General features: G+C 34.8%; 3 pseudogenes across 10 annotated transcripts; 1 reads left to right on the forward strand and 2 right to left on the reverse strand.

Annotated features, from left to right (window-relative positions):
• Positions 1-512: 512 nt before the first annotated feature.
• Positions 513-11,214, reverse strand: LOC111316678 (pentatricopeptide repeat-containing protein At3g28660 pseudogene; annotated as a pseudogene). 9 transcript variants are annotated; one of them, XR_016333255.1, is made up of 5 exons: positions 10,884-11,214; positions 10,653-10,786; positions 10,258-10,589; positions 1,669-1,797; positions 515-1,121 (listed from the first exon to the last, which is right to left on the reverse strand). The product of XR_016333255.1 is annotated as a pentatricopeptide repeat-containing protein At3g28660 pseudogene, transcript variant X7 (transcript). The 9 variants fall into 9 exon arrangements; XR_016333256.1 differs by having other exon boundaries at positions 10,653-10,791; XR_016333252.1 differs by having other exon boundaries at positions 516-1,121; positions 10,258-10,382; positions 10,653-11,213.
• LOC111316278 (uncharacterized) lies at positions 5,848-9,450 on the forward strand (annotated as a pseudogene). The gene is made up of 2 exons (XR_016333247.1): positions 5,848-8,888; positions 8,971-9,450. The product of XR_016333247.1 is annotated as an uncharacterized LOC111316278 (transcript).
• A 3,839-nt stretch (positions 11,215-15,053) lies between the features above and the next one.
• LOC149511839 (putative pentatricopeptide repeat-containing protein At3g28640) lies at positions 15,054-22,595 on the reverse strand (annotated as a pseudogene).
• Between the last annotated feature and the right edge of the window lie 644 nt (positions 22,596-23,239).

Consider the following 23,239-nt stretch of genomic DNA (forward strand, 5'->3'; position numbering starts at 1 on the left):
TTTCATCTTTTATACCAAACACAATAAAAGAAAATAACTTTTCTTTTTTCCCTCAAAATTTTCCCTTCCATCCATTTTTATCCCATCCTACTAAATATAGTGTAAAAGAAAAACAAAAGAATCTAGGAAAAGTAATTCATCATAAGCTTAAAGAAAAAAAAGGCAAAAGAATTATAATATTTTTTATCCAAAATTTTATTTTCATTAAATATTTTTTGGTATCAAAACTTGTGAGTCTCTTTGATGTAAAGTTAAATAGCCTTTAGTATCGAGCAGGAAAGTTTAACTGATTTATACAACAATTTCAATGCCTTAACTTCTTTTACCATTCTCTAACTATAATTATCTTTGTAAAAAAAAAAAAAAAAATTCAACATTGTGCAGGAATCCATCCTATAAAAAAGTGTCTTTTGAATTTTTAACTTTATCAAATTCATGGGGATGTTAGTGTTAAAATACGAATTGACATCCATAACTTTATTTTTTCATCAAATTGACATGAAATCAAAAAGCTAGATAAGGAAATACCAATTCTAAAAGATCTGACAGTAGACTATAATATTGGCCAAATTATAATCCTCAATCATTCATGAAAAGGATAAAAGCAATGACTCCCAAAATGAAGTTTCCCTTTCTCTTTTTCTTTTGCACCATTAAAAGCAAGTAAAGCATCATGGGAAAGTCATGCAGACTACTTGGGAAGGGGCCATTTATACAAATATTTTTGGTAAAAAGTAGGATTTTCACTCCAAGATTGTGAGAACTCATAAAAGCTCAAAGGATTTTCACTCAAGATCTGTTATATTAATCACAGGTAAACAAATAGAAAGATGCAACTATGACACAATGGAAGAATGGTAAAAAGAATGGAAATGGAGAAAGAACTTGTTACTTTCCATTGGTATGAGCATCATTGTTATGGAAAGGTCAAAGGTTTACTAGATTCGTGAGCACTGATGCACTTTTGGAGGAGGGAAGTCATCTGCTGGCATTACAAATGAGTGAACCATCTTTTCCATTTTCTCTAATGTGAGATAGGTTCCCCCTTCTTGCAGCCTTTCTGGACCCATTACTGGCAGCGTATGCTCCTGGAACAGTGAAGCAGCCTTGATGTTGTTCATCTATCAGAGGAAAACAGGATAAAAGAAATTGCTCACACCAGTTGTTCAAGTCTTCAATAAACTTATACTAATTAAATCTTAAGATTCATTAACGATAATTGTATCAAGACATATTTGCAATTGCAACAAATTCAATTTGGAACAAATCAACATTGATAACATGATATATATATATATATATATATATATATATATCTGACCATGATGCATGAAACAAAATTTGCCTAGGATAAAAAATAACCGAAGAATGGATCCAAATCACATATTCAAACAACAATCAGATTCAATCTAAACCCATTATCAGCTCCCTATCAAGAGAATCTTAAAAGAATTAATAAAGCACGTTGCATTGTTTTAGTTTCATCCACCCAACAAGAAGCACTAAATGGGTAACAACCAAAAAAGTTGACAAATATTTAATATTTCAGTTTTGCATTATGAAATTTGATATTAACTTCAAATTTTAATATGAGGGCATTATTTATATCTCTTTTGATTTGATCTTAGATCATGTGCTTAGTAACATATTCCTTGGAGAAGCACATACCGGAAGATGAATTCAGAGGATTCCGTTTCAGTTGGTTCTCCAAGTTTTGCTGTCATTTGTAACTAAGGTAATTACTGGCAATGCCAAAATTTTCTAATGAAGATATCAGAGCACACTACAGGACCTGACCTGCAATTTCGGATAAGAATCAAGTATGGCCATAGCATCGCCCAATTTATAGGGTAAGAAAGAAAACATTGAACAAATAGCTTGGGGAAGTGGTACTTCAAAATAAATCAGTGCAAAAACGTTAGAAATCAAACAAGAAATTAATTGTTAAAAGAAAATGCTAGTGATGTTTCATTGTTCCATACATATGAGCAAGAAATGGTTGCTTTCTCAATTGGAGAAATATAAATTCCGCAGCTGGCTCCCTTTGTAGTAAAGAATGACTGTTACCATCTTGATAAAATTCGATGGTAGATCATGATATAGATCAGCAACTGCTCAAACTCACTAGATAAGAATCTGCAGTAGGATTCTTAGAAGGTTACACTGACAGAGAATATTGTGTGGATTTGCAATGTGAAAACACTGCTGCCAAGGTATATGATCCATAATGTCTACAAGGTGTCAGGGTCCCCAGGGAAGAGTAGCTTCAGTAAAGCATGTATTTGAGAATGGATTGGATGCGATACGTCACCAGAAACAAATTCGGTTGTCCTACCATCAATCTCTATCATACTGCATCCTGGTGCTTTCTTGAGCCCTCTATCACCAATCATCCTACGGACCCTATGACCATCTTCACTTTTCTGAGCACCAAAGTAAATGTTGGATAACTGCACAAGAGCTGCGTCTTCTTCATCCACATCACAATCTTCCAGCTCTAGAAGCTCTTTAACAGCAAGCTCGGCAAGCTCAACATTGTTATGAATCCGAAAACTATTCAACAAAGCACCCCACACCGAAGCAAGTGGTTTCATAGGCATTCTTCTTATGAGCTTTAGAGCTTCATCAAATTTACCTACCCTGCAAAGCGAGTCCACCACACAACCATAATGTTCATGTTTAGGAACAATCCTATATTGACCTTCCATGTTATTCAACAAAAGTAAACCTTCCTCAACCAACCCTGCATGCGTGCACGCGGTTAAAACCCCTAGAAGAACAACCCCATCAGGCCTAATTCCATCAGTTTGCATCCTTCCCAAACAATGAATAGCTTTCCTTGCATGACCATGAACAGCAAAACCTCCAATCATAGCTGCCCATGAAAATACATTCCTCTTACTCATCCCTTCAAAAACTTCCACGGCCAAGTCTAAACATCCACACTTTGCATACATATCAACAAGTGCTGTTCCAATAAACACATCAAGTTCCAAATAATTTTCCCTTTTTTTCACATACTCGTGTATCCATTTCCCTTCCCAAAGACTCCCACTTTGTGCACAAGCTGTCAAAGCTGTAGTCAAACAAAACTCATCAGGCTCGACTCCAAAAACCAACATTTCCTTAAACACACTCAAAGCTTGAGCCCCTAAACGACACCGTATTAACCCACTCATAAGCACATTCCACTTAACAACATCAACATAAGCAATTTCATCAAACACTTTCCTAGCATCATCCCACAGCCTGGCTTCAACATAAAGCCTTATAACCCCAGTTTGAACGTAAGAATCTGATGAAAACATTCCATTTTTAAATACCCAGTTCTGGATTTGCATTCCTGAAAGCAAAGAACTAGTTTTTGCACAAGCAACAAGAACAAAGTTAAAGGTTTGGCAATTGGGTGTTATAGTTTCTTCCTTTAAGAGGAGGTTGAAGTAATGGAATGAAGTTTGAGGGTGGGGGCTTTTAGAGTGGGCTTTAATGAGAATGTTGTAGATAAATAAGTTGGAATTTTGGAGTTGGTTGAAGAGGAGGGAAGAGTAGTGGAGGTTAGTTGAAACAGAGGTAAGGGAGGTTATTAGTTTGGTGATGATATAGAGGTTTTCATGGAGGCCTTGGGTGACTAGAAGCGCGTGGATTGGTTTGAGTTGAGTTGTTTTGGTGCAGTGTCGTAAGAGGGTTAAGCACCGGCTCCGGGCTAGAGTGGTGGTGCCGTGGTGATGGCTCATTGTTGTGGCGGTGGCTCATGAGTCGTGAGAAAGAGGAAAGTGGAATCGAGGGGATTTTGAATTTTGAGGAGTTGGATGACCGCGTGACTCCCACTACATTTTTAAATGAAGTCTAAAATGGTACACTGAAAGTTTGAAACAATTTTAGTAAAAAATATTTTTTATATGTAATAGTGTAAATATTAAAATATTAAAAATGATTAATCTAAATATTATTATTAAAATTTAATTATCATTTTACACGAATTATCAATTACCAATCAATTATATATAATATTTATTGTAGGATACATACTTAACTCATAAAGTAAATTTACGTGTAGTAGGATACAATTTGTATCTATATTATTGAGATATAAGATATTTTTTAATTGTAATTATTTATTAAATAATTTTATTTTTTAAATTTTAAAAATATTGTAAATCTCAAAAAATTATATTTATCCAAATATTTTTTATATTAAATAATTATAATCTTTACCTCATTTAAATGAAATGCGGTTGTTGGGATCATTTCAATGAAAAAAAATAAAATCTCATTTAAAATTAATAATTTTTTATATAAAACATGTATATATTTTTTTCTTATATTTAAATTATGTAAGTACATTGTAAAACAATTTTGAAGTTTTAGATTTTATTTATTTATTTATTATTATTATTGTTATTGTTATTATTATGTAAAGCATAGATATATTTACATATTATGCTCTTCTTAATAGATTTGTAATATATGTTTTCAATATTTTTCATTTTAAATTAATCGATTTTGAATAATTATCAATAAAACTAAATGCATGTATGAAATATGTGTATTTTTATAATTTCATCATGTATCGTAAATATATAACCAACTTTCATTTTAAATTACTGTTTAGTATAATTAACACAAAAATATTATTTCTAAATTTAAAATCACATATATATCTCTTTTTTTTTTTTTTAATTTTTAGATACCTTATTGTTAGTTTCTTTTTAAATTCAAAAAACAAATGTCACTTTGATCCTATTAAAAATATAAATTACACCATTTTTTCCCAGTATTTAATTTTCCTTTAAGATTTATATTGCTTTTGTGATTTTGTTGTTTATTTTATTTAAATAATTTCTTTTTAGATAATTTCTTTTTTTACATTAATTTTTTTTCATCACACATTTCTTAATTAAAATTTTTTTTAGTATTTTGATCAAAATCATAATTTAGTAAAAATATATCAATACTTCTTTTATTAATTAATATTTATGTTCTCTTAAAAAATCAATATTATATTTATATTTAATTCTTTTTTATTTTTTGAATCATATCTAATATCTCCTTTTGTTTCACATTTGTTTTATGTACCATTTTGATCAAGATAATAATATTAAAGTTTAATTTTCTTATGACATGTTAATTAAATATATATTATATTTTATATATGGCATAAAATTTTAAAGATTTAGATATAATCCTCGGAAAATATAAATTTTACAGTGTAAATACATATTTAAATAAATAAAACAATCCATGCATATCACAAACTAGTTATTAATTAAATTATTTTCTCCTTTAATCAATCAATTAATTAAAGAACTCCATATTGATTAATTATTATCATATGGAATATTTAGGCTCCATACAAATTAATCAATTATTTTACTCTAATAAAAGCTTGGAAAAGAAACTCATATTGGAAAGAAAAAATCTCACATTGAAGATTTTTACATTGAATTTTCTCTACCAATTAATTAATCAATTATTTAGGCTTGTATTTCAACTTCATGTCGTTTAAATTGATCAAACTTTCTTGACCACGGCATCCAAGCATGTAATTCAGATCTTGAAGGTCTGGCATTGGTAATTTCAATTAATTACGGACTTTGGTTTTTATGAATTCTGATTTGGTTTTTTTTTCTTCAAAATAATGTGAAAATTGTACCATGTTATCCATGAATAATAATCAACGCAACATTCTAAATTACTTGTATTTCATCTTAAAGCTATAGAAGACAATTATCCGAGGTATGTATGTGTCCACAAATTCTTCGAAAACAAGGATGTTTCCTATTATCCATGAATAACAATCCAGTCATCAATGTGAATTATTTATATTTCGTCTTCATTTCCATGAAGAAGAACAAGTTCTACAGGCAAGGCTACATCATTATCATTTATTACTTTATCAGAAGCTTCAAGGAAGAAAAACAGAACACCGACTTCTCATTTTCTAACAGTGATTAAAAGATAATCAATTTTTTCACTTACTTTTTCTAACAACTAATGGTGAACACATTGTTCATGTACACGTTTTCTTCACTTCAAAAGACGAAGAAAAGTCAATGCATAGGCAATGACCAAGACTTAAAAGCATACTTTTGCAGGCTTCTTTAAATAACTTAAGTTTAGGGTTAATGGCTTCAATCCTGAGCTGAATAGCTATGGCATCCCATTTTATCACTTCTATAGCAATATTATTTTTACTCTCTATAAATGTGAAGAGCAACGAAATTTCGGATTCGGAGCCTCTGCAGGCGGCAGAGGCAAAAGCATTGATGGAGACTGGGTGGTGGAGTAACAATAGCAAAAAAGATGCTGACCATTGTAGATGGCCTGGTGTCAGATGCGACGCAGTTGGAAGTGTCACCCAGATTGATCTCAGTGACCATGGTCTCAATGGGAGTATACCACCTCAGATAGGTGCCCTTTCAAAACTCAAATATCTCGACCTGTCCTGGAATAGTCTTAGAGGTGAGTTACCCCCTTCATTTAGAAACCTTACTCAGCTATTGGTGCTTGACATTTCTTATAATGAGATTCATTCCGTGTCCCTGGCGATAGAGAACATGAAGAATCTTGTTTCTCTAAATTTGACTAGAAACCTCATCGAGGATATGCCTTCAGCTATAGGTTTTTTGACCAATCTCACCCACTTGAATATGGGCTCCAATACATTATACAGCTTCCCCCTCCAAGTACTGAATCTGGAAAAGTTGATGACTCTCCAACTCAGTCACTGCCTGCTCAGTGGTCCTATCCCATCAAATATTGCCAAGCTAGAGAGTTTGGTTACTCTTGATCTATCAAGCAACATGCTTGTTGGTCCACTCCCTTCTTCTGTTAGCAATTTAACCAATCTGACAGTGTTGAACCTTCAAAGAAACCAACTCAATGGATCCATTCCAAAAGAAATTGGAAGACTAACCAATTTGGTTACTCTAGATCTCTCCAACAATATGCTTTTGGGTCCCATCCCTTCCTCTTTGGGTCGATTAACAAAATTAGTATCTCTGGACTTGGGGCATAACCAAATTAATGGTTTCATCCCTCAGGAAATTGGAAATATGAAGAATCTCAGTTTCCTTGAGTTGAGTTGGAACACAATTCTTGGTCCATTACCTCCAAATTTGGGTGATTTATCCAATTTGGAAGATCTCCACCTTTGGAGAAATCAAATAAATGGTTCAATTCCATCAGAAATAAAAAATCTTAACAACTTGGGATACTTGGATCTTGGTGCCAATAATTTCAGTGGTCAAATCCCTCCATTTTTAGGTCTGTTACCCAGTTTGACTACTTTGTACCTAGATTCAAATCTTTTTGAGGGTTTCATCCCATCAGATATTGGAAAATTAAAGAATCTAACTTTGCTGTACCTGTCTTATAACAAACTCACTGGTCCAATCCCTTCATCCCTGTGTCATTTGACTAATTTGGTAGATTTATCCCTTTCTAGAAATATTTTACATGGTTCCATCCCTTCTGAAATTGGAAATATGAAGAATCTAGAGTATTTAGCTCTCGCTTCTAACAACATTTCCAATTCTATCCCTTCATCTCTACTTCATTTAACCAATTTGTTCTATCTATCCCTTGGTTCAAATCTTTTTGAAGGTCCCATACCCCATGAAATTGGGAGTTTGAAAGCTTTGAGTTACTTGGATCTCTCCCAAAACAGATTGAGTGGACCTATTCCAACTCAAATTGGTAATTGCTCAAATTTCAAAGATTAAATTTAGCAAACAATCATTTGACTGGAAGGATTCCCCTGCAAATTTGTAACCTATCACTACTAGACACCCTTGATCTAAGCCACAACAACATTTCTGGAGAGATACCTTCTCAACTCACTAACCTTTCTAGTCTCACAAAGATTAATCTTAGCCACAACTTTATTGGAGGAGCTATACCTTCTCACTTTGAGATGTTAACTCAATTAAGCTTCTTAGATCTCAGTCAAAACAATCTCACAGGCATGATTCCCAACTTTCCATTTTATTTGGAGAAACTCAATTTGTCATTTAACTCATTGATGGGTCCAATACCACGTGGGATGTTTCATCTTCCACCAGAGTCATTTGCAGGCAATAAGGATTTATGTGGTGCCATTACAGGCTTCCCACCTTGCCCTTCATCTTCATCTCCAACTGTGAAAGGGAAAAGAAACAGCAAAGTGATGCATAATCTAAAAATCATTATTATCGTTCCAACTTTATTTCTTGTCTCAACTTTGGCATTGGTGTTGTTGGTCATTTTCCGACATAGGGCTAAAAGTTTCAAACCTGATCCAAGTGCAACAAAAAATGGAGATATATTCTCAGTGTGGAACTATGATGGAAGAATTGCGTATGAAGACATCATTAAATCAACCGAGGATTTTGACATCAAATATTGCATTGGAACTGGAGACTATGGCAGTGTATACAAAGCATGTTTACCTAGTGGTAGAGTGGTTGCTTTGAAAAAGCTTCACCGTTTTGAAGCTGAGAAGCCAGCATTCAGCAAGAGTTTTGCAAATGAGGTGAAGTTGCTGACAGAAATACGACATAGAAATATTGTGAAGCTTCATGGGTTTTGCCTACACAAGCAATGCATGTTTTTGATTTATGAATACATGGAAAGAGGAAGCTTGTTTTGTGTTCTAAGCAATGATGATGAAGCTGTGGAGTTGGATTGGATTAAAAGAGTTAATGTCATCAAATGTGTAGCACATGCTCTAGCTTACTTGCATCATGATTGCTCACCACCAATAGTTCATCGAGACATATCAAGCAACAATGTTCTCTTGGACTCAAATTTGGAGGCTGTCGTTTCTGACTTTGGAAATGCTAGACTCTTGGATCCTGATTCATCAAATCAGAGCATACTTGCAGGCACTTATGGCTACATAGCTCCAGGTTCATATTTAATCCTTCTTTTCTTTCACTTAACTACATGTTGAAGTCAGAACCTCAATTTTTATGCATTTATTTTTTGCAGAGTTTGCATATGCAATTGTTGTAAGTGAAAAATCCGATGTTTATAGCTTTGGTGTACTGACATTGGAAATACTAATGGGAAAGCATCCTGGGGAGCTCTTGACATCACTATCATCGGCTTCTTCCCAAAACATGATGCTTAGGGATATATTAGATCCTCGCCTATCACCTCCAACAAATAAAAGGATCACCCTGGATATTATTCTTGCTTCTAGTCTTGCTTTTGCATGCTTAAGTCTCAACCCAAAGTCGCGGCCAACAATGAAAATTGTGTCTCAAGAGTTTCTTGCTTACCGAAGACAATTATTCTCGAAGCCCGTCCGAGAAGTCTTGTTGTCAGAACTTTTGAACTGTAAAATGTATATGGAAGATTAAAGAGAAAAACAGTTCAAACTATTTTTTTTCCTGCCAATCTATGCAAGTGTCCTATTGTTTCATAGAATTTAGATTTCATTTATAACATATGATCTTTTTGCTGTCATTAGCTTGCCCGCTATTTTTCATGTTAAAGGTTGATCCCAGTGGACATGAATTATCAATGTGATTGGTGTTGTATGCCAAATTTATCCACACTAGCATTGTGCCCAGGCTAAGCTGCTGGTACATTTTTCTTGTTTAAACAGTAAAAACAAATATGACAGCTCCGCCAAGAAGATAAAATATATTGTTATAGGAAAAACAAAAATAATAATAATATTTGTGCAAAGTTTTCGAGAAAAAAAAAAGATGTACTTGGATTTCCATAAACAAAAAGCTAGAGCTAGAAATATCTCTATGTTTCAGTACATAAAAAGTGCAAGCCAAATCCAGTACAGAAACTCACATGAACAAAAAGTTAGAAATATCCCTAATTGCGTTTCAATATAGAAAAGGTATAAATCAATTCTAGTATAAAAACTCCTTCCATTTATTTTTCACCAATCACCATTAATCCAACATGATTTTAAATTAAACATGTAAAACAATCATGAAAAAATTGATAACAAAATCTAATTAGTAGTTTCAAACTACAAACGTAGTTGTCTAATAATGGTTATATATTCGCTACTTCAGTAAATACAAAGCATGGAATAAAATTTTTCTAATAATGAGGGCTTATTTGGAAATTACACCTAAATTTTTCGGTTTCATTTTTCCTTTCCTCCGTTTTTGAAGAGCAGAACGGGCCTCAGTTGCATATTCAGTTAATAGAAAACCCACAACCATAGGTTATTTAAGAGCTCGGCAAGTTCACAGAAAAATGTCAATATATGTCAAATTATCTTCAAAGGAGTTCAATCATATTTACCTGTCATTAACATACTGGAGAGCTGCATAACCATCGGTTCCTGTCAGACGAGTAGATACATGAGTCCTATCTCCCTCTTGATCATCTTTGGCAAGTCCAAAGTCAGAAAGTTTAGCATTGTAATCCTGGAGAATATTTCAAAACATTTCATTAAAGGGAGGTTACAAGTTAAATAACACAATTATTTTTACTATACTAGTACCCTGCTCCATGTTTTCCAACAGAGCCAAGGGCATAAAACCAATAATCTCCGTTCTGAACTTAGCTCGATTTGATTCATGTAGCTATTTCTTAAAGTGTTATCCAGCACATCTGGGTTCAAATCTCAGTACCTACAACATTTCCTCTTAATATATGGTCTGCTATGTAACAAAAAAAAAAAAAAAAAAACCTACCAACCAGGTCTCCCCTTCTAGGGAAATACAGAATTCTACCAGTTTCCTCTCATTAATTTCATCAAAATCTTACAAGCAGTAAGCTCAATCTGTTTGACATTAGATACTTCTTTTTTTTCCCCCATGAGAATTGGCTGCACTATCATGTTACATACAAAAACAAGAACAAAATGAAACCAAACTAAGCATAACAACGAAGATAAGGCAAATCTGTAGAGTTTCATAACTAACCCGGTTAGCCTAAAACAGTTGATAAATATGACAGAACACATTTACTGATGATTTAGTAACCAAAATTTATTCTGATACTGATCAGAAGAAGCCTATTTCTGCTGAGAAGAACGTATGCTTCTCGCTTTCTGTCAATGTGCAGAACAAACTTGTAGGCTCCATTGATCAGGAATCGTATCTGTCTACTCGTATTGTTTTGAACTATGTTTTTGGTGCCAATTCTGAGTTGCAGAATGCAAATGTTTGCATCTTCAAAATTTTTTTTTGTCGAATCCAAACATAGATGAAAATTCGTAATAGTAGTAATCAAGTCCACGTATTGAAGATAAGATTTTAATTTCATTAAAATTAATTTCACTATTTATTAAATAAATCTTAAATGATATTTCCTTTTTGAAAAAAGCTTAAAGCAATTGATCTTGGGTGTTGAATGAAATTACATCCACGTTGCTTGTCTATTCCTTATTTTATTAAGTTGTACTGATAAGATTCGTATGGAAGTGCATAATTTAAAAAATTCTTAGGCTACAAAATCATTTTACATTCATATATTAAATTTAAATTTAATTAAATTATACAATTATTTTTAAAAAATTACATCTAATAAATTTAAATTTTAAATATTAAAATTTATAATTTTTTAAATTGATTAACATCGAAATTTGACATTCTCGTCAAATCTAATACAAAACAATAATATTCATCAAATCACATCAAATATTAAAAAATTTTTAAAAAAATCACACACAAATTACGAGATCATATTATATATTAAAATTTTAAAAATAACTCTTATCTTATAACATTTAATTCATATAAAATTTTAAAATTAACTTTAATAACGTAACACGTAATTTTTTTAAATTGATAATCACTTTAATATTAATTATAAAAATTTATATCTAATTTATAAATTATTATTTATTTTAATTAAAAAATTTTATTATTTATTTTATTAAAAATTTTTCATAAATTTAAGTTTAAAATTTTATTTATATATGGTAACAAATTTTTAAAATTTTTATCAGATGTCATACTTATTATCCTGATAAAATTCGATGGTAGTTCTCGATACGGACCAGCAACTGCACAAGCTCACTGGATAAGAATCCGTCGTACGATTCTAAGCAGGTTAGACGATAGAATAATGTGTGGATTTGCAATGTGCGTGAAAACACTGTGGCCAAAGTATATGGATCCATATTGTCTAAAAGGTGTCACAATCTAGATATTACTTAAATAATTTTTCTACTTTAATCAATCAATTAATTAAAAAAACTCCATATTGATTAATTATTATCATATGGAATATTTAGGCTTCATACAAAATAATAAATTATTTTCCTCTTTTACTCTAATAAAAGCTTGGCAGAAAAAAAAATTCATATCGAAGATTTTAACATTGAACTTTCTCCAATAATTAATTAATCAATTATTTAGGCTTGAAATTCAACTTCATGTCATGTGTAAATTAATGAAACTTTCTCTATCACCGCATCCAAGCATGTAATTCAGATCTTGAAGGTCTAACACTGGTAATTCCAGTTACCAACGGATTTTGGTTTTTACAAATTCTGATTTGGTATTTTTTTTTCCTTTAAATTTATGTGAAAATTGTATCATGTTATATCCATCAATAATAATCAACACATCATTGTTAAATTATTTGTATTTCGTCTTAATGCTATAAGGTCTTCGCTTGAGAAGACAATTATCTAGATATTGACAGGTATGCATGTGCCCACAAATTCTTCGAAAACATGGGTGTTTCATGTTATCCATGAATAACAATCCAGTAATCAATGTGAATTATTTGTATTTCGTCTTCATTTCCACGAAGAAGAACAAGATCTATAGGCAAGGCTACATCATTATCATTTATTACTTTATCAGAAGCTTCAAGGAAGAAAAACAGAACACCGACTTCTCATTTTCTAACAGTGATCAATCAATTTTTTCACTTCATTTTCAACCAATTAATGATGAACACATTGTTCATGTACACGTTTTCTTCACTTCAGAAGACGAAGAAAAGTGAACACATTTCCATGTAAACGTTTTCTTCACTTCAAAAGCCGAAGAAAATTCAATACATAGGCAACGACCAAAGACTTAGAATATACGTTTGGCAGACTCCTTTAAATACCTTATGTTTAGTAAAAAAAAAAAAAAAAGAAAAGAAAAGAGGATAAAAGCAAAAATTACTTTTTTATATATTTTTGATAAAAAAGAAAAAAAAAAGCCAATGAGTGAATTTACATATTTCTCTTTCCTCAAAATTTAATTTGTCTAAAGATGAAAGAAAAATGCTCATTCAACTAAGATTGACAATTTAATTTATTTACAACTTACTCCTTTCATTTTTTACCTCTAATTTTCATCTTTTATACCAAACACAATAAAAGAAATTAACTTTTCTTTTTTTCCTCATAATTTTCCCTTCCTTCCATTTTTCTCCCATCCTACTAAATATAGTGTATAAGAAAAACAAAAGAACCAAGTAAAAGGAATTCATCATAAGCTTAAAGAGAAAAAAAAAAAAGCAAAAGAATTATAATATTTTTTATCCAAAATTTTCTTTTCATTAAATATTTTTTGGTATCAAAACTTGTGAGTCTCTTCGATGCAAAGTTAAATAGCCTTTAGTATTGAACTGGAAAGTTTAACTGATTTGTACGACAATTTCAATGCCTTAACTTCTTTTACTATTCTCTAACTATAATTATCTTTGCAAAAAAAAATAAAATAAAAATAACTTCAACATTGTGCAGGAATCCATCCTATAAGAAAAGTGTCTTTTCAATTTTTAATTTTATCAAATTCATGGGGATGTCAGTGTTAAAATACAAATTGGCATCCATAACTTTCTTTTTTGATCGAATTGACATGAAATCAAAAAGCTAGATGAGGAATTACCAATTCTAAAAGATCTCACAGTAGACTATAATATTGGCCAAATTAGAATCCTCAATCATTCATGAAAAGGATAAAATCATTGACTCCCAAAATGAAGTTTCCCTTACTCTTTTTCTTTTGCCTCACTAAAAGCAAGTAAAGCATCTTGGGAAAGTCATGCAGACTACTTGGGAAAGGGCCATTTATGCACTTATTTTTGGTAAAAAGTAGGATTTTCACTCCAGCATTGTGAGAACTTATAAAAGCTCAAAGGATTTTCACTCAAGATCTGTTATATTAACCACAGGTAAACAAATAGAAAGATGCGTCTATGACACAACAGAAGAATGGTAAAAAGAAGGGAAATGGAGAACGAACTTGTTACTTTCCATTGGTATGAGCATTATTTTTATGGAAAGGCCAAAGGTTTACCAGACTCTCGAGCACTGATGCACTTTTGGAGGAGGGAAGTCATCTGCTGGCATTACAAATGGGTCAACCGTCTTTTCCATTTTCTCTAATGTCAGATAGGGTCCCACTTCTTGCAGCCTTTCGGGACCAAAACTCGCAGCGTATGCTCCTGGAACAGTGAAGCAGCCTTGATGTTGTCCATCTGTCAGAGGAAAACAGGATAAAAGAAATTGCTCAAACCAGTTGTTCAAGTCTTCAATAAACTTATACTAACTAAATCTTAAGATTCATTCATGATAATTGCATCAAGACATATTTGCAATTGCAACAAATTCAATTTGGAACAAATCAACGCTGATAACATGATATATATATCTGACCACGATGCATGAACCAATTTTTTGCCCAGGATCAAAAATACCTGAAGAATGGATCTAAATCACATATTCAAACAACAATCAGGTTCAATCTAAACCCATTATCAGCTCCCTATCAAGAGAATCATAAAAGAATTAATAAAGCTCATCGCATTGTTTTCGTTTCATCCACCCAACAAGAAGCACAAAAAATGGGTAACAACCAAAAAAGTTGACAAATATTTAATATTTCAGGTTTGCATTATGAAGTTTGATATTAACTTCAAATTTTAATATGAGGGCATTATTTATATCTATTTTGATTAGATCTTAGATCATGTGGTTAGTAACATATTCCTTGGAGAAGCACATGCTGGAAGATGACTTCATAGGATTCTGTTTCAGTTTGTTCTCCAAGTTTTGCTGTCATTTGTAACTCAGGTAATTACTGGCAATGCCAAAATTTTTTAATGAAGATATCAGAGCACACTACAGGTCCTTACCTGCAATTTCTGATAAGAATCAAGTATGGCCACAGCATCGCCCTATTTATGGGGTAAGAAAGAAAACATTGAACAAATAGCTTGGGAAAGTGGTACTCCAAAATAAATCAGTGCAAAAATGTTAGAAATCGAACAAGAAATTAATTGTTAAAAGAAAATGCTAGTGATGTTCCATTGTTCTATACATATGAGCAAGAAATGGTTACTTTCTCATTTGCAGAAATATAAATTTCCACAGCTGGCTCCCTTTGTAGTAAAGAATGACCGTTACCATCTTGGTAAAATTCAATGGTAGTTCATGATATGGATCAGCAACTACTCAAACTCACTGGATAAGAATCTGCAGTAGAATTCTTAGAAGGTTACACTGATAGAGAATATTGAGTGGATTAGCAATGTGAAAACACTGCTACCAAGGTATATGATCCATAATGTCTACAAGGTGTCAGGGTCCCCAGGGAAGAGTAGCTTCAGTAAAGCATGTATTTGAGAATGGAGTGGATGCGATATGTCACCAGAGACAAATTCGGTTGTCCTACCATCAACCTCTATCATACTGCATCCTGGTGCTTTCTTGAGCCCTCTATCACCAATCATCCTACGGACTCTATGACCATCTTCACTTTTCTGAGCACCAAAGTAAATGTTGGATAACTGCACAAGAGCTGCATCTTCTTCATTCCCATCACAATCTTCCAGCTCTAGAAGCTCTTTAACAGCAAGCTAGGCAAGCTCAACATTGTTATGAATCCGACAACTATTCAACAAAGCACCCCACACCGAAACAAGTGGTTTCATAGGCATTCTTCTTATGAGCCTTAGAGCTTCATCAAATTTACCTACCCTGCAATGCGAGTCCACCACACAACTATAATGTTCATGTTTAGGTACAATCCTATATTGACCTTCCATGTTATTCAACAAAAATAAACCTTCCTCAACCAACCCTGCATGCGTGCACGCGGTTAAAACCCCAAGAAGAACAACCCCATCAGGCCTAATTCCATCAGTTTGCATCCTTCCCAAACAATGAATAGCTTTCCTTGCATGACCATGAACAGCAAAACCTCCAATCATAACTGCCCATGAAAATACATTCCTCTTACTCATCCCTTCAAAAACTTCCACGGCCAAGTCTAAACATCCACACTTTGCATGCATATCAACAAGTGCTGTTCCAATAAACACATCAAGTTCCAAATAATTTTCCATTTTTTTCACATACTCGTGAATCCATTTCCCTTCCCAAAGACTCCCACTTTGTTCACAAGCTGTCAAAGCTGTAGTCAAACAAAACTCATCAGGCTCGACTCCAAAAACCAACATTTCCTTAAACAGACTCAAAGCTTGAGCCCCTAAACGACACCGTATTAGCCCACTCATTAGCACATTCCACTTGACAACATCAACATAAGCAATTTCATCAAACACTTTCCTAGCATCGTCCCACAGTGTCACGGACTAGGCTTTCTCTCAACAAGCAATAGATCGTGCGGTACTTGAATGGACGCTCCCACCCAAGTCAGCCATCAATAGTCGATATCTGAACAAATAACCATAAGCCACAGTTAGTCCCAAGCATACGCAATAAGACACATTCATATCAAGATCAATCTCAAGCACACACAAGAAGGCATATTCACATCGACAAAAAAAAAAACACATCAAGGCAACATTCGGGACATTCGAATCGGAGGTGAATTTTATTATAATCGAAGATAGTACATCAGGACTTCCTACCATCGTCAGGGCCAGGGGGGCAGCCCTTGGCGGATGGCCTAGGCCCATATCGCAATCGGTGAGACAACCCAACAGTATGCTGCCCGCTCACCCCCTAAAGAACCTTAGATATGTTAGAGCTATGCTACCATTAACCATTACAATGTTTGAAATGGGGATACTTTTCCTAGTACAAGAGATCTACCCAGTCATGGCCCTATACATGGGTGGCTCATGACAACCTAAGCCCGGTCATGGCCCTATACAAGGTTGGCTCATGACATCCTCCCCTACCTATTCTATCGACGTCCTCGTTGACTTGCTGGCTTGAAATTCTTCAATCTTCCTCTTGAATCTTCGAAAGTCGTGTTCCCTTTCCCAGTTGGTTTTTTCTAGTCCTAATCCCTCCCACTTCACTAAGTATTTTATGAACTAGTCTTCGAGATACCTTGGTTTCCCCATCGGTTAAGATCTCTTCGACTCGATGCTCTGAGGGTGGCTTCATGGTGATGATGGCTCTGGTTGGCTCCCTTCGGCTAGCATTTGTAGGATCTGTATGGAAAGGTTTCAGGTTACTCACATGAAATACTAGGTGCACCTTCATCCACTTTGGTGGGTCGATTTTGTACGAAGCATTCCCCACCTTGGAAAAAATCTTCACTGGACTCTCATATTTGTGCACTAATCTACGATATCTCTTTTTTAAGAACCTGGTTTGTTTAGAGACTAATCGAACAAGAACCAAATCGCCAATATAGGAATTGTTGCGCCCTACAACCTTTGTCCGCCCATTTTTTTATTCGCATCGATGCTTTCTATAGGTAGGCTTATGCAATCTCAGTGTTTTGTTTCCACTCCTTACCGAGGTTAAAAGCTCTCGAATTTTTCCTTCCATATTGCTCCAAGAAAGTATCGGGTAGCCTTGGTAATTATTCGATGACCACCTCAAATGGGCTCTTGTTAGTGGAAAAGCTTTTGTTAGAATTAAAGCAAAGCTGAGCAACGTCCAATAACGAAGGCCAGTTCTTTTGATTGGCTTGAACAAAGTGTCTTAAGTATTCCTCTAGTAATCCATTGAACCGTTCCGTTTGACCATCGATTTGAAGGTGGTAGCTTAATAAGATGTTAAGTTGAGATCCCAATATCTTGAAAAGTTCTCTCCAGAAGGACCTCGTGAATCTCAGATCTTTATCGCTTACAATGTTTTGAGAAAGGCCCCAGTATTTGACCACATGTTTAAATAGTAGTCAAGCTGTGTCTTCTGCAGTATAATACTTGTGAGTGGGAATGAATGAGGCGTACTTAGAGAAACGTTCAATCACTACCAAAATAGTTCCAAGATCACCAACCTTGGGAAGGCTTGAAATAAAATCAAGATAGATACTTTCCCACGGTCTAGCGGGCACCGGTAGTGGTTTAAGCATGCCTGTAGATTTCTTCTTTTCAACTTTATCTTGTTGGCAAATGAGGCAAGTCTTTGTATAGTCCATCACGTCTTATCGTATGTGAGGTCAATAGTATCCCTGTTTCAATAAAGCCAAAATATGTTGCTAGCCTGGATGTCCGACCCATGATGTGTCATGACATTCCCTCATCAGCATCTGTCTCAGACCTCCTACTCTTGGCACAAACAATCGAGGCCCTTTGGTCTACAAGACCCTATTTTCTTGCTAGAAGTACTTGGACTTTCCTTTTTCAACTAGCTTCAGGATGGCACTGGCCTGCGGGTCTTTCCCTAAATGATCTTCAATTAACTTGCAAATATTTGTCGTGACTCTGCTAGCCACTATTAGGATAATTCTTCTAAGGGCTGCTAATTCTATTCATCTGCTCAATGCATCGGCCACTTGATTGGTCTTTCTAACGGTGTGCTTAAAATAAAAGTTGAGCTCCGCTAAAAATTCTTACCATCTAGCTTGTTTCGCTGTAAGCTTTGGTTGGGTGAAAAAATGGCTAACGATCGCATTGTCGGTCTTCATGACAAAGTGTGAACCCAACAAATAATGTCGCCAAGCCTTTAGGCAGTGAACCATTGCCAAGATTCTTTTTTCTGGGTCGTATATTTTTTTTCAGCTTCGCTTAGCTTTCTACTTTCAAATGCTATTGGGTGACGTTGTTGTAAAAGCACTCTCCCAATAGCGAAATCAGATGCATCCGTCTGAACTTCGAAAGGCTTTTCAATATCAAGGAGAGCTAAGATAGGATCCGTCATAATAGTATCCTTCAATCCATCAAAGGCTTCTTGGCACTCACTTATCCAATACCATTTATGCTTTTTTTTTAATAGCTCCGTGAGGGTCGTGGTCTTGCGAGAGTACCTTTCTACAAACTTTTTATAATAGTTGGTTAGTCTAAAAAATGAGTGAAGTTCACTAACATTCTTCGGTGTTGTCCACTCCTTATGGCCCTAACCTTTTTCATGTCCATTCAAATGTGGCCATGTTCGATAATGTGACCGAAAAAATAGATTTGGGTATGAGCAAATGCACATTTCTCCCTTTTCACATATAACTGGCAGTCTTATAATCTTCAAAGCACTTGGCGCAAGTGTTCTTGATGTTCTTTCAGAGTAGAGCTATATACCACTATGTCATCTAAATAGATGACTACAAATTTGTCTAGATAGTCATGGAACACCTGATTCATCAATGTACAAAATGTGGCAGGAGTATTAGTCAGTCCAAAGGGCATAACAAGAAATTCAAATGCACCATACCGTGTTACATAAGTGATTTTTGGCTCATCTCTCTCGATGATTCTGACCTGATGGTAGCCAGATCTCAAGTCTAATTTGGAAAAATACTTGGCCCGGCTTAGTTGATCAAACAAATTTACTATAAGAGGGATGGGATATTTGTTTCTCATATGACTTTGTTCAGGGCCCTGTAGTCACATATAATCGTAAACTTCCATCATGCTTCTTCTGAAATAGCACTGACACTCCAAAAAGAGCCTTTGATGGTCTAATGAACCTGACCTATAGAAGCTCATCTAACTATTTCCTTAGTTCGGCCAACTCTAGTGGGGCCATACGGTAAGGGGCTCTAGCAGAGGGTTTAACTCCCGAGAGGAGCTCAATTTCATGGTCCATGACTTTTCGAGGAGGTAGAACCTTAGGCAACATCCCTGGCATCACCTCTTCGAATTCTTCTAACACCTTTTTCATGCCATCGGGTATCGGTTCCACTTCTAACCCTTTCTTGTAAATCGACATGACTACAAAAGAGGGTTCCCCTCTTTTTACCCCTTTTTTAAACTGTAAAGCTGAGATCATTTTTCCCATTCTTTGGCAAGATAGTGACCAGCACCACAAATAAGTGTTTCCTTAGAGCAATAGGTAACTAGTGGCGGGGATAGAGATCACTTGAGCCAACATCATGAAGTTCAATCGGAGGATGACATCAAAGTCATCCATGAGGGAAACTGTAAAGTCTATCTTCCTTTCTCATGGCTCCAATTTGATCATCACACTCTTGGAGCTTCCACTGATTGTAAAGGTTGGTGAATTGATCACCTTCATTTGCCCACAGTCCTTGTTAACCTGAAAACCACACCTTTTGCTTCTTCTAATATGATGAAGGTATCAGTTGTACTCGTGTCTACCATGACCTTAGCTTATTGGGTGTGAAGGGTATTGGGGAACCTTATTGAACCCATCATGGCTGGCTTCTCTTCAACTTCTTTAATGATCTCTGGTACTTTTATGAACTTTTGAGATGAGGCCCTTAAGGCATTAAGGGCTCCTCTGTGTGGGCATTTGGTCACCCGATGCGGCCCCTTACATAGAAAGTAAGCTAGTGGTTGCCTAGGCTTAAAAATCATTGCATTATTTATCATGGGTCGGGTGCTATGTCGACCAAAGGACCTCTTGTCTGATCCTCCATTGAAGGGTCGGTCCAATCTAGTCATATTTCCTCCACTCCCAAAATTGAAGTTACTACCAACTGATGGATGATTTTTTCATTTTGAGGAGCCATCATTATAATCATGGAGACGTTCAACTGCAGCCATGGTCGTGGTCACGTCTTGCACTTTTTGTCTTTGTAGTTCTGTCCTGGCCCAAGGCTTGAGGCCCTCAAGAAAATAAAACATCTTGTCCTTTTCAAACATATCTCGAATATCCAACATCAGGGTAGAAAAACTCCTCACAAACTCTCGCACTGCTCCTGTTTGCATCAATTCTTGAAGTTTCCTTCGAGCCATATACTCCATATTTTTAGGGAAGAACTGATTTTTCAGTTCTTGATTCAGGTCCGTCCAAGTCTTAATCGGATACTCATCATTGACAAACTTAGAGCGCCACCATAGCTTGGCATCCCCTGTGAGGTACATCGACGCCATTGCTACCTTGTCTTCTTCTAAATCTATGTGTACAGCTCGAAAGCACTGTTTCATGTCAAACATAAAGTTTTTAAGCTCCTTGGCATCTCTTACCCTCTCATAGCATTGAAGCTTCGGTACCTTGGCCCTTTTTCCCCTTTCCATCGAGCTTGAACTCAATTTGGCCACAGCCATTTGTATGATGCTCACTTGTGCTCTGAACTCCTTAAACTCATTTTGAAGAACATTCAAGGCATCTCTAGCCTCCTCGCTCACATTGTGAAGAGTATCAGATAACTCTCGTTAGGTTGTTTCGATCTCCCTCAATTGATCTTTAGTTACCATGTGAGTTTTCACTGCGGCCACCGCGGCCTCAAGTTCCTCAAGTCTCTGTTAATAATTGGGTCCACCACTTGTGGCCATCTCATCCATTTTTTAGCACTTCTCAACCATGCTCTGATGCCACGTGTCATGGACTAGACTTTCTCTCAACAAGTAATAGACCGTGCGGCACTTGAATGGATGCTCCCACCTAAGTCAGCCCTCAATAGTTCGATATTTGAACAAATAACCATAAGCCACAGTTAGTCCTAAGAGTACGCAATAAGACACATTTATATCGAGATCAATCTTAAGCACACACAAAAAGGCACATTCACATCGACAAAAAAAAAAACACATTAAGGCAACATTCGGGACATTCGAATTAGAGGTAAATTTTATTATAATTGAAGATAGTACATCGACACTTCCCACCATTGCCAGGGCCAGGGGGTAGCCTTTGGACGATGGCCTAGGCCCGTATCGTATCGGTGAGATAGCCTAGCAGTACGCTGCCTGCTTACCTCTTAAAGAGCCTTAGAGATTTTAGAGCTATCCTACTACTAACCATTATAATATTTAAAATAGGGACACTTTTCCTAGCACAAGAGATGTACCTGGTCATGGCCCTATACATGGGTGGCTCATGACAACCTAAGCCCCGGTTATGGCCCTATACAAGGTTGGCTCATGACACACAACCTGGCTTCAACATAAAGCCTTATAACCCCAGTTTGAACGTAAGAATCATATGAAAACATTCCATCTTTAAATACCCAGTTCTGGATTTGCATTCCTGAAAGCAAAGAACTAGTTTTTGCACAAGCAACAAGAACAAAGTTAAAGGTTTGGTAATTGGGTGTTATAATTTCTTCCTTTAAAAGAAGGTTGAAGTAATGGAATGAAGTTTGAGGGTGGGGGCTATTAGAGTGGGCTTTAATAAGAGTGTTGTAGATAAATAAGTTGGATTTTTGAAGTTGGTTGAAGAGAAGAGAAGAGTAGTGTAGATTAGTTAAAAGAGAGGTAAGGGAGGTTATTAGTTTGGTGTTGATATAGGGGTTTTCATGGAGGCCTTGGGTGACTAGAAGCGCGTGGATTGGTTTGAGTTGAGTTGTTTTGGTGCAGTGTCATATGAGGGTTAAGCACTGACTTCAGGCTAGAATGGTGGTGCCGTGGTGATAGCTCATTGTTGTGGGGGTAGCTCACGGGAAAGGGGAAAGTGGAATTGAAAGGATTTTGAATTTTAAGGACTTAGGATGACCGCGTGACTCCCACGACAATTTTAAATAAGTCTAAAAACGTACACTGAAATGTTTGAAACAATTATAGTAAAAAAAATTTTTATATATAAAAGTGTAAATTTTAAAATATTAAAAATGATTAATCTAAATATTATTATTAGAATTTAATTATCATTTTATATGAACTACCAATTACCAATCAATTATATATAATATTTATTGTAGGACTCATAAAGTTAATTTACGTGTAATAAGATACAATCTGTATTATTGACATATAAGATATTTTTTTTAATTATAATTACTTATTAAATAATTTTATTATTTAAATTTTAAAAATGTTGTAAATCTTAAATTTATTTATCCAAATATTTTTATATTAAATAATTTATAATCTTTACCTTATTTAAATGAAATGAGGAAATGAGGTTACTGGGATCATTTCAATGAATGCAAACACCATTTTGTATTATTATTATTATTATTATTATTATTGTTATTAATTTTTTCTTCTTTCTTCTTTTTTTCTTTCTTTTTCCTTCTTTTTCTTTCCTTATCCGGTTCAATTTGACAAAAAATATGAGTGCATT

This window comes from Durio zibethinus, chromosome 24 (genome assembly GCF_047325235.1).
Source record: "Durio zibethinus cultivar Kanyao isolate XHJ-2024 chromosome 24, ASM4732523v1, whole genome shotgun sequence".
In the NCBI taxonomy this organism is placed as follows: domain Eukaryota; kingdom Viridiplantae; phylum Streptophyta; class Magnoliopsida; order Malvales; family Malvaceae; genus Durio; species Durio zibethinus.